Genomic DNA, 18351 nt, shown 5'->3' with positions numbered 1-18351 from the left:
GGGTAATTTTAATAGTGTCAGAATCAGAGAGACATTTTTATCAACTGTGGATAATGTTTTGGAGCCTCAGGGAGTGCACCATGTGATCAGGAAAGGTAATGCCCCCAATCCTTGTAAGAGGCGAGTGGCTGATGAGGTCACACCGTGTGTCTGATTTATTGCTCAGCTAGCTTTGCTATGCTGATACACCCTGGTCGGACCTCACCCACAGTGGCATATATAAATCAGGAGATATTTTGATACCTTTTGGTTGTAAAAGTAGTTGTAAAAGTGAAAGGCTTTTTCACCTTTCCTCCTTATTTTTCCACTGTGCATCTCCTGAGTTCATTCTGAGTTTGTAGCTGTGCACAGGCCCTGTCAGGGAGTTTGCTCTTTTTTAAGCACACTAAATATCAGGTTCTCTATTTCTGGCACACGCATAAATGTCACAAAAAATGTCATGTATTCATATTCTATTTTCAAGTCCAATAGTAACAGTCACATTAAGGAAAAATATATGTTTTATCTCTGGCTGGAGTTGTCAGTATGCTTTTTGAAATTTGGCCTCCACCTGACCTTTGAACCGGGATGCTCAAGTAAATAAAACCTTTTCACACCTTACACACACACATCCAACCAGTGAGCTAGAAGAGGCAGTTAAACTTCTTACTTTACCTCTAGAGTAATTGAATGCTTGCTTTTCACACTTCTCTGACTCTAAAGTGGCATTCATCATGTTCCCGTCATGGACTCAACAGTGTGGAAAACTCAATTTTGCCTGAATTATACTTTCAAAGGAATATTTTACTGAAAATGTACCAGGAGACATTGACCAGGAGTCGTGCTTATAGCAAAGTGCTTATCAGCACCCAGGAAATCTGTGATCTGATGTGAATCAAGTGAAAAGCAATGGGCTATACATGTGGTATTACCTCCAACTGAATGTCAGCAAGACACACAAACTCAGCAAGTTAGCAGGACGTGTCACATTTGCCATTTTAATGTCATAACTCTGAGAGTAGTCAGCCTTAAATTGTATTATCACTGTGATCAGTGGTGCAGTGAGGAACATGCTGTTCAGTCCCAGATAGATAATTCAGATCCTTGACATAAGTAAAAGTTGGGACACCTCAGTGAAAAAATACTCTAAGTTGTCCATTCAAAAATATATCAACATATTATCACAAAATTGTACTTAAAATATCAGAAGTAAAAGTACTTAAAAGGCTGTATTATCGATATAAGATATTATTTTTACTATTAATACTGAGGTGTAATCATGTAAGCAGCATTTTGAGCTTATTTTAACCATCTTATATATTGTTGGGCAGGTTTGTCTTTAACACTTCATATATTTTGTGTATCTAGTGACTATAGTTGTCTGTGTGGCAGGAGTAAAATACTCCCCTTTGTAGTAGAGTAGAAGAATAAAATAAAGACAATGGAAATACTCAAGTAAAGAACAAGTTCCTTCAAACTGTACTTAAGTATAGTACATGAGTAAATGTACTGTATGTACTGATATACTTTTAAATCTATGATAAACTAGTCTATATTCTCAATGTTCTATATTGCACATTTAAATTAGATTTTAATTAGAATTTAACTTAGATGACTATTTTCATGCTGTGAATTTTCGTGTCAACCACCCAATTATGTGAATCTTCTACTCTAATGAGGAGACAAGCGTGTACAGTAGAAACTGAATTCTCTCCGGCTGTATGGCCCATAGGATGGCTCTGGAGTGGTGCTGTTAACAGATGGTTGAACAGACGTGTGTAGTGCTGTGATTTGAGAGATGATACCGTCTTCATACATGTTAATTGACAATTTAGCCGGAATGTGAAGTGGTCACGTCCTGGCGAGGCGCCATCGCAAGAGTAGGAGCTGGTGTCAACCTATCAGCACAGCACACTGAGCTAAATTGGTTTTCACAAGGCTCTTAGCTCAAAGATGAAGTTTAGCGTCGTCAAAATTAGGTATTCATTAGGTGGGTGTAAGCAAGGTTATGGTAATTAGATATTGCTTAAAGGAGCAGCAGCTCTGTGGAGTACACATGTACACAAAGTACACAGGATCTTTTAAAGATTTGTTTAGAGCTGAGCAATGTGCTTTAATAGCTTATATGCGGTATCAGTGGATGTTTGTGTATTTTGTATGACATTATTTGATAAACCAGGCAAGTGTTTCGAACTTGAATGACTCACTGACCATGTAAATGGATATGAGCATAGGATATAGGTCAGGGGTAGTTGAATTTGACCTCTTCTGACATGTCAGGATTGCATCCTTCATTTGGGAAATATTCAAGACAGTATGGCTGCATCTATCACAAACATAAAAGCTATTGTTGTTAGAATGATGGTGTTGCCTGTGTGGTATATTTGATGGTGATGATGTGAAGATGATGAAGAGAAGATCTCCACTGACACTGTCTTGCTTGTATATAGAAGTTTATTATAAAGAAGTCCAGCATCAAAACAAGCACTGCAGTAGCCTGTGAGAGGATCCGAGCCAATATGGATCTGTCTCCTAACAGCTCTCAACATCAGTATATATATATGTTAGTTGTCTATGATTTATAGCGAGACATCGGGATCTTACTCAATGACCTCACTTTTCCAAGAAACAGAGAGAAGGGAGGAAAGGCCCTCTCCCTGTCCCTTATATGTATATGTTCATGGCTACTAACCTAAACATGAACCCAAAAAATAGAAAGACATACATGGAGCTTCAGGCATTCCAAGTGAGTAAAAACCATATAAGGAACTTCAGACACTACACCTGATACAGGTTGTTGCTACGCTGAGCGATTTTGCTAAGGTTTAGGTCTTTTCACAGCAAGTCTTAAGATTTTAGAGTCGTGACTGGTTGAGATTCTTTGGGGTCACCCAGCTTGCTTGAGTCACGATCGGAGGCTCTTCTAGCTTCGAGGGAGTCATGGGGTCGAGTCTACTGTGGCCTCCCTGGAATTCTCTGTGCATCATGTGATTTGGCTGCTAAGGGAGGGTTTGGGATAACTGAGATGCCTTGATTTTCAGCAAAGGAACAATCTGCCTCATTTCTTCACACCATTATAAAAAAAGAGAGAGTACTGCCTTAAACTGTGGGGATTCATTTGTCTCAGTATGTCATTTTACTATTATGCACTACTATGTACTTTTAACTGTCTGATCCACTGACATTCAACTCTCCCCTCGCCTATCTCTCCTGATGACCGTGGTGATAAACCCATAGCTGTCACTGTCATGCAACACTCTGGACACTCATAAAGGCGCCACCTGTTGCGGGTGCATGCCGGGACGCTTAACTTGGAATACTGCAAACTTGGCACTACTCAGTCATTTATTCCCCCACCCTAGTATCATTTTACTGGTGACATGTGTTCAATTAATGCTGCTCAATCCACTGCTAACAGAAGGCAGAAATAATTTTGAAAACCAGGAGGGTGGTGGCTTGCTACTAGGAAGTTTAGGATCAACACGGTGTATGTCCTGCTTGTCCATCTCCTATAGTGTGCAGTTAATCCTAGTGCTGCACTGTTGATTGTATACAAAGTTTACATAACAACAATACATACAGGGTTTTCCCACTTAACCATCCTACTCTATTTTAACACCATTATTCCACTACCAACATAGGACGTTTAATACATATTCTGCTTCAAGTTTAGCCAAAAATATAGAAAATATGTTTTGTTTTTTTTAAGTTTACCACCATAACCTGGAAATTCTTGAGGATCCCAGACTATTTTACTTCTGTTATCTACTACTTGTAGCAAAATCTGCCAGATAATATTACTCAACAACACTGTTTTCATAAAATAATAGTGCAACATAGTGTTTGTTGTTTCAGATTCCTAATGTGACCTAAATTTATCTGTATTTCACAAGAAAGCAGTGTGACATTGTGTGACACTGCAAAACTTCCTAGGGAGGCACTTGGGTGTATGGACTGGGCACCAAATCATGTGACTCAAATATAGGCCACAGTTGTTTATCTCCTGTTCCATATCAACATGGTTTGTTTTGACAGTGGCCATCCATACCCTCAACCAAGTAGGGTACAGGTACTTTTAACGCTGATCAGTAACCTTTTGTTAGCATAAGCAAATACTACTATAATGGTAGCAGATCAGCAAACAGTTAGATGAATTATATTTGTAATGGCTCTGGGGGGCACTGACAAATGATATTGTTCTACTGGTGGGGATTTGATATCAGAAAATGCTTGTGTGTCATTTTTGAAAGCAAGATTAATAGTGTGTTTTGTCATTTAGATAGAGCACTTGTACCTGTACTACACTGCCAGCCATCATCAACTATTAAAGCAAATGTAATATATAAAAGTGACAGGAAAAAAGCAGAACTGTAGCGTATATCCACCTTACAGCTATTACCTTCTTGCAGAAACCTTTTTTCCTAGTGGAAAAAAAAGCTGCTTGTGGGGTAAAAACAAATAGACAATGAAGATCAGTCAGTATATATAAAATTTTAGCGCTTTATATTAGGCTACAGTTATTCTTATTCACCATTAACTAGTTGCTTATTCACATGCATATTGGCTCTTTATTAGTCATTAGAAAGCACTTATTAATCCCTTATTCTGCGTGATCATAGTTTACAGCTAGTCAATTAACTAAGTGTTTTCCCTCAATAACCTCCTGATTACTGCTTATTGATAGTGAGTAAGGAAGTTGTGTACATTAATTATCATCTTAATATGCTTTGCTCAGTATGGACCTTAATAGTAACAGCAGTTCTCCTTTATTACCACTTGATAAATATGGTATATTGTCACACAACAAAACACAAAACTATACTATATTTATCAAATGAGAATTACTTTTCTAGCATTACTACTACCTTACAAGGTCCATACTTAGCAAAGCATATTAAGATCATAATTCATGCACAACAACTTCCTTACTTACTATCAATAAGACATTCTATTCTATTCTATTCTAATTAGGAGACTGTTAGCTATTGGCCTAGCAGCCGTAGAATATGATCATGCAGAGTAAGGGATTAATAAGTGCTTAATAAAGAGCCAATATACATACTAATAAGCAACTAGTTAATTGGTGACTAAGTGTAGCCTAACGTAAAGTTTTACCTAAGAAATAATCATTTGCACATCTCGAGGGCTAAAGGTGAGATCAACAGTTTGACAACTTGTATTGATAAATGTAGTTGTAACTAATACTCTGTTGTTTGTATGCTTGAAAAAACACAGTATGCACATCTCTGATGCTGTACTGCGTCAGCCCCCCACTCCCACCCCACCCCCCTATTTAGTCAGCCCAAACTTCATTATGTATGTAAACAGCTCTGTCAGGCTGTGCTGATGTGGTGGCGATTTAGTGGTATAATGTTTTAAATGCTCAACAGACTCAGTGAACTCAATGTGAACACTCAAGATTAGATTTTGCTAAATTAGTTTGCAAAAGCCTTTTTGCATAGGGGAAACATGTTTTTGAATGTGACTCAGGAGTTGAATTTGTATTTCACAGCTGTTGTGAAGTAATTATAATTATCTTAAGTAATTTCCTGAGTGGGAAATATGTTTGCATATTAAATCAGATCTAAAATGTCTCTCACAGATTGTCCCCATGTTCTGAAATCTGTCACATATGGCAGGTTTACAACATGTAATTGATGTAAAATACTGTACTAAAGTGTAATTGCACATGAAATCTTAAACTTCAGATCTTCAAACCAGCCTTAATTGTAAGCTCTGTTTCACAGTCTCTATGATAATTGCAGTACACTTGGTTGTAATTATATATCAGGGATCCACTGACACATAAAAGCTAGTCATACAAGCCTTTCCAGTGAAAAGCTTAAATCCTACTGTTTATTAATACCCAAATGGTCCTTGGCAATTAATCACACAGCTGTGATGTAATTTGCTAGAGACTACAATAAGGACATAAGAGTCTTGTTACACCCTGGTCATATTACTGGGAAACGCAACACTGCTTAAAGGCTTTCTTTAGGTTTTGATGCAGTGAAAAAGATTACCATCTTTAATTGAGAACATAATGTCAGATGGCAACACATGAACTATGAGCAATACAAAAACTTACTTATTAGCTTTTCCAGGCTTTCAGGGGAATCTTTATGTTCTTTCAACTGTATCTCACAGTCATCATCATTGGATGGAGTTTGCTGAGAAAATTAATCCACTCATGAAGACCACGAAATGCACATAAAAGCTCCAGATAAGAGTTAGTAACTGTAAATGTATAAATAACAGTCACTATTTAGAGACCAGTAATGAAATTATGTGGAAAATGTGCACACAAATCACATAAAGTCTAGATACTTCATCATGGTACTGTTTGACCGCAGTCCCATTTTGGGAAGTACACATAGACTTCAACTCTCTATTGGTTGCCTGGCAAATCTCCCATGCTCCAGAAAGTAACTACGCCTCACCAAGAAATAGTCTGGCACATAACATTACATAAAACCACAATATGTTGATTTTATTCTTTGAATTTTGTGCTGATTTAAACAAGTAAAATAATAAGAATTAAGTACTAATTGGCTGTTGTCTAACAAGTCCACACATTTCTGTCCCATCAAACCATTTCAAACCTTACACCTCAACTTCTCCTAATGCTTAAAACTAACCATTTCATTTATGGAGTTTGCTAGAGCAGTATTCTTGGCAAGTTTACTCTCTCCACATTTATCCAGCACAAAAAACTGTGATTTTTTAAACATCAGTTATAGATAAGTGATCTTTGTGGTTCTATTTTACAAGCACTTTCCAAAGAGAATAATCACTTTCTGGACAGTGCTTTGACTTCTTTTTTACACAGTCCACTATAGAATGATTAATCTTTTGGCACCTTGATAATTTTTTATCATCAGCTAGAATAGCCCGAGTGTCACCAGTTTCCCCCTGTCCTACCCTGCCCAGCCGATGATGGATGATTCACTGATCCAAAGCGTCTGACCCGTTTCAACCTGACTCCTCTGCAACAGTAAACAGAGGCGCCTTTCGACATTTGAGATGCCAGCAAATTTTCACATGAATGGCCTCCATCTTTCTGAAGCTCCAGGATTTCTTTAAGCTGCTGCGGTGGCGCTTCCAGGCTGCCTCCGAGTTAAAGAGATGATCCTCAACATTTTCCTTTAAAGAAATGGACATTCAGCTGTTGTCACATCCAGTCTATGTCGAGCTTTGACATGTGCTGCTCAACAGCTTCTACTGTTAGCTTTCAGGGAAGATCCTCCTGCACACAGGAAGTTTAAGTGTACATTTCTACCAGGAGCAACAAGATTTCTTTTATTATTATTAGCAAGGCATTAGTAGCCAGATTGGTTGAACAGACAAAGAAAAGAGTGCCACCTACAGAATCCCAAACTTCATAAACCAAAAGTCACTAGAAAAAGAAGCCACAACACTGACCAAGAAGTTATTATTCTCTCCAGAAGGTGCTGTGTAAAAAAGGACTACAAAGATCACTTATCTCTTCTATATAAATTAACATCAAATTGCTCAAAAAGTGTTCAGACACAATTTATTTTTCTCAACATCTCATTCTTAGAACAATATATGGAACAGCGATTCTCTAAGAGTGACAGAATGCTTATCTTTCACCCTAATGTCAAACTCTTAAAGTGTGAAGTATTTGTGAATATATTTCTCTTTTTCATCATCAAAAAAATTTGATTCCACCTTTTGTGACTGTCCGACTCTTGATTGAAAAACCAGAGCGGCCTTGTGTTTTACAGCCAGAGTCACTCTTCAAATAGCATCATTATAATTATTAGTTTTATTTTAGGACATCCTTCCCTTTGATTCTGTCTCCATGGCTACTGGGCACATCACAGTCATTGTTCCCATCTCTTTTTCTCACAGCCTTAATTAGGCAGGAATACAGATAAATGTATAGATAAGTCAACAGAGAGAGGCAGGACAGATGAATATAGATGCAGCAGATGGAAAAGAAAGGGAAAACAACTCCTGAAACAACTCTCTTTAATTTTGTACAATCAGGTGAAAGTTTACTGCCATATCTTAATTAAGGAAGCTCTATTGCCATTGGATATTTATATATTACACATTACAGGACTGATTAATCAGTAAAGTGTTCTTGAACTTGTGTCTCTCACTAACAGTGGAAGTGATCTGGCTGTGGATGTGGGTCAGGAGGATTTGAAGATGACCTTTTGTGACTTATTAGGATTAACTCCTACCTTTGGGAAACATCCATCTCTGTGTGGCCTCATCCATCACATACTTACATAAACTATGATCGAAACTGCTGAAGTGAGAGAATGAAGTGGCGTTTCATAGACTGTACTCATCTATGGATATTTAATGAAAGCAAAAGGATTTCGACTGCATTGCTGCAAAGGTGGCTTATTGCCTTTTTATCATGAATGAACTCAAGTCACTTGAACCTGCAGAGTTAATGTACATTCTATCAGCACCAGATGAGAGCCATGCTCTGGTGTCTGCAGCCTGTGTGTGGCCAGCAGGGTTTAAAATAGTTCCTGGGAAACTGATCATCAGTGCTGAGCAGCAGTGAAAACCACACAGATCAGGTTTCTACTCAGGATTAGAATGAGCACAGGACATCAACATCCTTATGAGACAACATTGTGGACTAACTGATGAAACTGAATCAGTTAAGCAGATAGATTTCTATTACATCCAGTAAGATGAAGATCTCACCATGCAGAGTAACCGCCTTGACTCAGTTCCTTGACGTACTGTATATGCAGCACTAAATTGTGTCTGGTGTGACCACTAGATGTCATTGTTACACTTTATTGTGTTGCACCACCCTCTGAGTACAGGCCTCCCTCATGGCAGGGGATGAGCTTTATACATTAAAAAATCTCAAGTTGTGTTGGAGTCATCTGGAGCACACTGGTCAGAATTTATAGACCCTGAATCACAGTGAGGTTTTGAGACTGGGCTCCCATTGTGTTGATGCATTTGGTGTGACCAGGAAGTATTGATTGCATTACGAAATTCACTTAGATGATAAGTGGTGTCCTGGAATATGTATATTCATAAACTGAGAGACCTCCATTTCTTAATGGCTATCCATTTCTTAGCAGAGAAACAGCAGTGTGTTGAAGGCAGAGGTAAAATTGGATTGCAGTGCCAAAGGGAAAGCAATATTTTCCTACTGTTCCCAGCCTTCATCGAGGGAAACCAACACAATTGCTTTGCTTATTTTTTTTTTTCACCTTAACCATTTCTCATGTGGATCACAGACTGGATGTGGCATTGAATGACAATTTATGAATTGTGTTTGTATAAAATGAAAATATGGTAATTACCAGCTGTCACACAGAGCTGTTTTCTTCTTCATAATGAAAATAAATTAATACCCACAGGGCTTCTAAGCTATACTTGACTAGAAGAACAAAACCTTTAATTGCAGCTATATGAATCAATAATTTCAGTTTTAAAGTTTTGTGTACAGCTCTATTAACCATTTATGCATTAGAAACACCCTTTCCAACTATAGTTAAGGCTTAGACAACTGCTTGATGAAATAGACCACATGAAGACTGAAAATGTGAAGATGAGTTTTGAAAGTGGAATTGTGCATTCACCTTCCTGTGTGATCAAACAATAGGATGATTCTTGATCACACCACAAATTACCCCACACCACACTTTTAAGAAGATTAGCAAATTATTCTTTTCTAAGAAAGCTGTTTTAAGCATCACACTTGAAAACTGCCTTAGCAAGTGTTGAATAGAAATTCTCAGGATGTGTTTCTCCTCACCAAAGACAGCAGTGTAATGATTGGTTGGGTGTTATAAACCTCAAGAAAGTACTTCTCAAACCTTCTTTGCAGTTTGTTGAATCTTGTTAAATATCCCTTACCATCTACAGCACTTGAAATTTTGCATCAAGTACAAATGTTGTGTGGCCACTGGCCACAAGATATTCCTCATATAACAAACATATAACAAAAAAAGATGTAATTCTATTAGAAACAGGTTTGAATATATGCTGATGCTGTAAGTATTTTACATGCATGTTGATATATTCAGCATTACATATTATTATGACAAGGCAATGACTGTACAATTCGTTAGATGTTTTGGGCCAAGCAGTGGCATGTTCTTGACTTTAATGACTAGCCAAGTCAGTCACATAATCTCAATCCAACTGATCTTGTGTCTAAATTGCTGAAGACCAGACTGAAAGTGCCCAAAACAAGCAAGAAGTGAAGCTGGCTGCAGTCCAGGCCTGGCAGGGAAGATACCGGCTAATGTGCCAACTAATGACTGTCCTCACCAGAATAACAACAACACTGGTCAGTGGTTCAAAATCTTAAATCAACCAATGTTCCCTTGAAAAGAATCTTCTTGTAGTCTCTATCAAGCAAAGGAAGAAGTTGTGTGATGTTATCAATGCATCACAAAACCTTTTACTCACAGGATGGAGGTCACAGGTGGACAGATGGGAAGAGTTTATTTCAGCCCTGACCTGTCATGTTCAGATATGGTGAATATTTGGTAAATAAATGCTGATACATTAATTATGTTTTATCTCTATCTATAGACAGTGACAATATGTTTCAGAAATTAGAAAATATAGCGAAAATAAAATAATGCTGAGGCAGAAAGGTTGATGCAAAATGTGACAAAGTGCAATGGAAACTCATAAATCATGACATAAATGCTATATATCTACATTTTCTACGTGGTTTTCCACCATTTGAGGTTTGACTGGACACTTTTGACAATTATATCATCTTGTTACGCTCTCTTCTTCAGCAGTGATTTAAAAATATTCTATTCAGCTTGTTCTGTCAACAGCCGCAAAGAAATCTACATGTATGGAAACTATACTTCAGATGGACACTTAGAATACACACAATAGAATGGCTGTATTCATGAGTCAAGGGTTGTACATTTTCTTCATAGTGTAGTGATGGATGGTGGGATAATAAAATAGAGGACACCTTATATGTTAGAGCCAAAAATAATCTCAACATTATGTCCTGTTTTTCTCGCCTCCATATTCCCCTTTCTTTCAGCTTGTTGGCCTGTCTGATACCCAACTACCCTGACAGACTACCTCAAACCACCTCTTTAATCGTGCCATAGCTTTTTGGTATATATCACAGCCGACCCTAAGTACCAACAAATAAGCCCAGGCAAAGCAGTAATTCATCATGTGATGCTTGGCTGTTATATATCTCTCTGTCTTGGTCACCATAACTCTTCCTTATAGTAGCCGTTTGAGCACTGCAGTGTTACCAGAGACAGGAGCGATAACTCTGGTGTAATAATGGACCTGTGTGCAGCCACAATGATAGACGAGCCCCCCTTGTAGGAATATATTCTTAATAAAACACACTTCTTTAATAAAGGGTTTTTTTTCCGTTGGAAGTCTCAAGTGGGTGAAAACACAGGAGACTAAAAACCGCTCACACCTCCAGTGTATGTCTGAGCTCCCTAGGGTTGTCGCTATACAGAATAATTTGAAAACCATAAATGTATATCCTTCATAGTGCTAGGTACATCTGAGCCTCATAGTGCCAGAGCTCAACTTTATGAATCTGAGCAGGTTTTTTTTAATGGTTGTTTGTTTGTTTTGTTTTTGGTTTGGTTTTTTTTTGTTGTTTTTTTCCATTTCCAGCATTGTGGCTGTAATATCTCCACAGTTAATGGAGGCTTTATTGTCAAATTTTGTAAAAACATTCAAGGTGCATAGTGAATGATTCCAACTGACTTTAAATAGAGCGCCACCAGAAAGTCACTAAAGGCCCTTGTACATGGGGAGGTGTGATGAACAAACAACATGAAAATGTGAAATACTCATCTGCGACTGAACAGGAGCTGACTCTCTACCATGGCTGGTTCTGGGCATATTTTAGGACATTGGTGGGACAGTTTGAAGTCCTGCTAGGGACACTAGTGCCACATTTGAGAAGGCAGACGACCAACCACCAACCTCCTATTGCCATTCCCGTTAGTTGTATGTTTTGTTAAGGGCTTATCGGCAGATATTACCATGCTAACTTGCTAAATGGCAAACATCACAATGTTAGAATAGTCACTGTGAGCATGTTGACATGCTGACATTAGCATTTAGTTCAGAGCAGAGCTGTGTCCACAGTAAGTACAGACTCACTGAGCTGTTAGCATGGCTGTAGATTCTTTGTCTTGTTATTTTAAAATTCTGCTGTCTGCAGTAACTTTCTGACTGCAGTATCCTTCCATCATTTTTAAAATATATGGGGAGGTATGCACGACTGAAATAGGGCTTCTACTAGTTTTATGTTTTCCAAACTCTGCTACAGTCATTCCTGTTTTTTTTTAGCTGTTGTGGCCATTATTTTTGCACCAGCCCTACCAAACAACCTTATCCTCTGCCAGGGGAAATAGTGGTCATCATTTAGGCTAATATCTTAAGGTCCCCATCTCAGGCTTTGCTTAACGCTGCATGCCATTCATCTGTCTGTAGCTGATGAGCTGTCTGATAAGCCTCATGGTAATGGCCCTATGAGATACTTCCCCATCTCTGCTGCTTGCTATGGATCAGGTGAAGAAAAGGGCAATTGGAATCTGAATGGGAAATCAGATGGCCTTTTGTTACTTGACCTGTGAACCCCATCGAGCAATTCAGGCACAGGAGTTATCGTTTGGTAGCATGTGCTGATAGGCAGCTTGCTGTAAGCCTGAAATAACCATACAGTACAGCAGCTCAGATTGTACATTTACTCATGAAGAGAAAGCAAAGAACAGTTAAAAGTTAACCACCATACCTGCTACCTGCTTAGAACTCAATCTCTGCGATAGTGGACTTCTGCGAAAGGAAGTCTCCTTTTTTCTGAAGTGTGATGGATTACCACTATAAAGAAAATAAAGACTGTGTGTGGAAGAAATTAGAAAGGAAGAAAAAAAATCATGCACAAGCTGAGGTTTATATGTGGAATAGAATTGCTCATTTAATGCTTTCTGCTGTCTGGGCTGTTTCTGACCTTGGAAACAGCCAATAAGGAAGAAAAACCAACTGTGTTTGTGCAGTCTATCACCTCCCATCATAACAACCATTCATCCTCTAGTCTGGCCGATACAACTCCAAAACTTCCCTCAGTGTATCTAACAAAAAAAGAAGAAAAAAGAGGCATAAGTAATACAGAAATAAAAAATAGCAATAAGGATAGGAAAAAGATGTGTGCAGAAAATGATCAGCTTAACATTTACTCATTCAAGTACTTTGAACATATATTTAAAATTTAATATTTTACATCCACGTCTATTTAGTGTGAGTAGGTGAGAGTGACAAGCATAGCCCCAAGGTTGGAGGGTAAGAAGCTACGATATTACGTTATTGTAGACAGCAGTGAAAAAGTAATCTCTCCAGGCTTCCCAGTTGTCACACTGTGCAAGCAGTGGGGTTTCACTTATTTTAAGCTCCTCCAGCTAAAAGGAAAAAGAAAAGTAGAAGTGTAACATTAATAAAGAAATTCCACTAAATCCAGGATTCCAATGGATGATTCCCTCTCAAGAAAGTGACTTTGACTCATCACACAGCTATGATATTGGTTGTACTGCTAACACTGATAGTCAGTGTGTGTAAGAAGCAGGAGGCTAACTACCTTCAGTGTCGACCCTTTCACTATCACTACTTTATATTACCTTCTTATCAGTGTGTGGATATCATATTACCAGTCTACAGTGCATGCACTTACCATAAGTGTTTCGTATTTTCTTTTCTTTATGTTCGCTCAGCCTTGATATTTAGCTCTGACATATTTATGGTGCTACTATGTGCCCATATGCCCAATGAAACAGTTTTTTTTCTCTGTAATTATTCCTCCCATTCATACCAACCATTAAGAGATCCTCTCCTAATGTATTTCCACTGTAAGAGATATGGGACAAACTCAGCAGTCCTGTGTCTGAGCAAAAATACTATATATTCCAGTGTTCAACCAAAGTTAATATAAGGCTGCAGCAGAATTTAGTGCAGAATTTCCCCTTTGTGTTACTATGCACCTCAGCTCAGCAAGGAGACACTGTTTGTGGAAACAACAAAGAATAAAATAAGTTCAAGAAAAGATATCCACGTCATTTGATTAACTCAGACTGTTGAAGTCTCATAATAACTCCAGATAAACTTTGGAATACTTTGCACAGAACAATAAATGTGAATTTTGTCCCCTATCTACTCCACTCAAAGCATGTTCTGAAGGGAAGAGCGGCAAGCAAAATCTGTTTCAAAGTACATATGGGCATTTGAGAAGACATAGTTGAAAAATGTGAACCTATCCTTCAATATATATTTGTTCATGCAAAACCTGTATAACATAGAAAACATGAAATATTAACTTCTTTGTTGTAATCTTTGTTGTATCTTATGTTCATTTCAATATTTTGTCACCTCCATCAAATGTCCAAGTTCAGTTTGTGTCAAAGGGAGTCTTACGTATTTCTCAGTCTGAATAGTTAGGTAGCGTACTCAGACCCAATCTACCATATTTGCCTGATTATTAAACAGCCATGATTATAAGATGTAAAAGTAAAACATGATATACTTCAGCAAGCACATTTATGTAGCTTGTCACACTCGTCACACACATGAGTAGTCAAAGTGATTTTCTCTGACAGCATTTCTCAGACTGTGTTTCTGTGCTCCTCATCATCTGTGACACTGGTCATTCTTTGCTGCTTGACAGATGATTCGGTCCCCACTGTGTTTCTGTAGTCGACCTTGGGAGACACTTGCAGCTCTTACAAGTTTTCACTCAGCAGGAGTTTATTTTCTCAGTGGCTGTAAAACACATCACATGAGTTGCTAGAAACTCCTGTAAGTTGAACTGGGAAAATGAAACACTTTAAGGGCAAACAGTACAGCCTTGAAAAAATGCACGAGGTAGAGTCTTTCCTCTCAAAAAGAAATTATAATGTTGTGACTAATATATATAATAATTGTCAAGTCCTCAAATATGATACAGCCCTGCTTTTTTAAATGTAATTTCCAGAATAAAATAGAGCATTGGTTGATATATTTTTGTAGGCCAACCCCAGAAGTTAGCGTTACTCTGGTACCCTCAACAAAAAGCCAATGAACATTTGTTCAGCAAAATAATCTGCACAAATTGAAACTACTTTCATAATTTCTTAAGCCTAAATACAATCAGCAGAAGTAAAAAGCTAATCACTGTCATATAACTTCACAACAGCGCTGCTAAGCTTCTGAATTTGATTTAGCACGTTGACCTCTTCAACAAAATTAAGTTGGAAAGTTTAAGTCAGAATAGTTTGTGAATTTAAACACAATGAGGCTGTGAAGGCAGACTGGTGAGTAAATTAACTTCTGTTTTTGGCCTGATGATGTTTAATGACCCTGACAGCCTCTATAGTCTCTTTTAACAATTAAGACATGAAAAAGATTAAAAAATCAGGACTTTCATATTTATGTAAAATAAAATGAATTGAGCTTGTGTTAACCACAGACCTTATTTCAGGAATCTAACCAAAAACCCATCAAGTTTGGGACAAAGGAACGGGAAGCGTAAAAATGCTAACTCTGTGTTTTAGGATTAATTCCTGCAGCACTTTATAACATTGAGTTTAAATCCGGGCCAATGCTGTATTTTTAGAATGTTGTCTTGGCACCACATTTTTTTTTCCATACACATGCTCACAATCCACAGATACTCAAAAACAAAAGAACAAATGAAGGGGAAAAAAGATTGATCAGGTACATGTGCATTTAGCGATCAATTCATCTATCACTCACACTGTGCCCATCTCCAGTTTCTTTTTCAGTACTTAACTACAAATTTGGGTTAAAAGGAAAAAGTATTCAGAATTGATTATATTTGGTCCTTACTATGGTATTTAGACATACATAAGTGTGGTCTGAAGGATCCCAAACAGCAAGGAAGCAAGATAAATGTCAACAAAACAAAAGGGTTTTGGGTCGTTCGACTTGTGTGAATTCAGTCATCTTTTAATATTGCATGATTCAGTTGACATAGTTTTAACACAATTATTTGATCACAGTCTTGTCATCAGTGATTATTTAGCACCCCTGTGTTTTAACAAAATAACTCCCTATGCTCTGTACTGCTAATTACTGCCACAGTGATACTAATCAGACAGCCCTGTTTTATTTTTCAACAAGGTGTTTTTTGTTTTTTTTTTTTAATTTTATAGTACAGAGCAAATAAAATCACCCTAGGGATCCTGCCACTGCTGCTACCACTGTGTGTCCTCCCTGCTGAATAAGAACCTCAATGCCTTCATCAAAGGCAATTTGACAGTATTTTCTGGGGAAAGGGATAGTATTAAGCATATAGTTCAACCACCTATGTCTGCAGATTATGAATCATGAGTCCATCTGATGAGGTTCATTCATTTCACTGTGCATAAAAAACAGAGGTGTACCTTCCTCTTGCGCTTTTTGTTTCCTTGTCAATGTCTTCAGTCATTAGAACAGGATGAAAGCAGTTTGTCAGCTTCAAGGACTCATGATTGTACTAAAACAAAAGCAGCAGGGAGTCTCTCCAAAGAGCTGACAGGCAAGTGCAGTGAATTACCCGAGCACCTGCAGGCTGTTAAAGTGATATACTCCACCCAAAACTCACAGTATTTTTTGAGTATGGAACACTTAAACTCTGTAGACCTGAGAGGTGGCTGTAAAAGTTTTTCATTTTGCTTTTTCGTGAAAAACAGAGGCTGTGGTCAGCTTAAAAGTTTTCACAGTATCAAAATAGAAACTTCTCAAAAACACTCCAGCAGCATAATCCACTTCTCCACCTTCCATCCATATTCTCTGTATGTCCCAAACACTCACACACTCACAAACTTCAATCTGAATCGTCACACACGCTCTGTCAAACTCATCTGCAGGCATGAGCGTTGGTTTGTGCATGGCTGGATTGACTCACTACGTTGTCCACGGGCAAAAATCAGTTGTGACCACCCCCCTGACCTCACATGTGCCACCACTCTCTCTGCACTGTGTGTGTAACCCAGTCACCTTCAAGTGCCCATCATGTACAGTGCACACAGCAGACTACACATGGTGGCTTATATTTTGCCCAGAGCCTTTGCCTTGTGTCAGACTGGTTTGTGATGATTTGATTAAACAGAAGTTATTTAAGAGTGTGTGCTTGTATAAGCACAATATCAACAGGGCCACAAGATAAGGTAATAACAGCTCAGTAACCTTAGAAATGATGTCCATATTGGATGATTCTGACAATTTTTAGTGCCAATACAGGAAGAAGTGAGCCCTTTATATAGCGACACAGACAGTAAATGTGGGGTGGATGGCAATGTAGCGTGTTATGTCTCTCATGCAGAAGACTGGTGTTTGTGTCCAGTCACAGACCTGCAATTCACATATGTCTTTTTATTAACTAAATCTGCCTAAACCAGTGTTTTTGTTGCCTCATTTGTCATAATCTCTCTCAACCTTATTGTAGTTTTCCCTGTGTAAATACTGTACAGAGAAAGAACAATGGCATTTGATACTGAGGCTGCAACAAACATTAAAAAAATAAATAAAAAAAGAAATCAGTTCATCAGAAAATTTATTTTCTGTAAACTGTGGAAAATGCCCATTGCTGTTTTTTGAGAGGACAGATTCACAGAGCCCAAGGTGATGCCTTGAAACAAACAAAATTTTTGACAGTCGACTTGTCAATTAATCAGTGAATAATTTCAGCACTGTTTGATATTATGATTAAGTGGTGCATATTCACAAACCAATTTCACATGGCCACACACTCATCCAGCCACATGCCTCAAAGCACTCAGGGGGCTCTCTCCTGCCATCAGCCATCAGACTCCACAATGCCTCCTCCTATCTCTGCTGACTGAGACTCACAATGATATACCACTCACTCACTCACACACATCACAGATAATGCCCATCTACACCGATCAGCCACAAGATTAAAAGCAGTTACCAGTTTTAATGTTGTGGCTGAATGATGGCTCAGCTGATTCCTTTCTATGCATTCGTTGGCAAATTTCATATAGGGCACCTTATTTAAGCTGCTTTAGCCTACCTACCTACCTACCTACCCTTCCTACTTCCTCTGTTGCTTTGCAACCTGCCTCCACCACAGCACCTCCTTTTTATGCTATATCTGACTTAATCAATGTCATCTCACTTGCCACTGATGCCTGCTCTGTTCTGTAACCTAAGGGGGTTTTTGCTGCTACTCTCACTACCTTAGACTTTCCAACTATGTATGTAGAAGGACAGGGGGGTCCCACAACAGAGCCATACTGCCAAAATAGAACTTATTGCAATTTTGAATCGTTAGACACAAATTCTTTTTTGACTAAGTGGTCGTGACTTAAATGCTACTTATTGTTGTGGTAACATAATGCACATACAGTATTCATA

The 18351-nt window shown here is 38.2% G+C and overlaps 1 long non-coding RNA gene across 2 annotated transcripts in view; it reads left to right on the top strand.

Moving 5' to 3' along the window:
- LOC108873591 (uncharacterized) overlaps nt 1-18351 on the top strand; it is a 75631-nt gene that overhangs the window by 37791 nt on the left and 19489 nt on the right. The gene's annotated exons all lie outside the window — the stretch shown is intronic.

This window comes from Lates calcarifer, linkage group LG12 (assembly GCF_001640805.2).
Source record: "Lates calcarifer isolate ASB-BC8 linkage group LG12, TLL_Latcal_v3, whole genome shotgun sequence".
Taxonomy (NCBI): Eukaryota; Metazoa; Chordata; class Actinopteri; family Centropomidae; genus Lates; species Lates calcarifer.
Note: the sequence above shows the minus strand (reverse complement) of the source record. Positions and strands in the feature narration are given on the sequence as shown.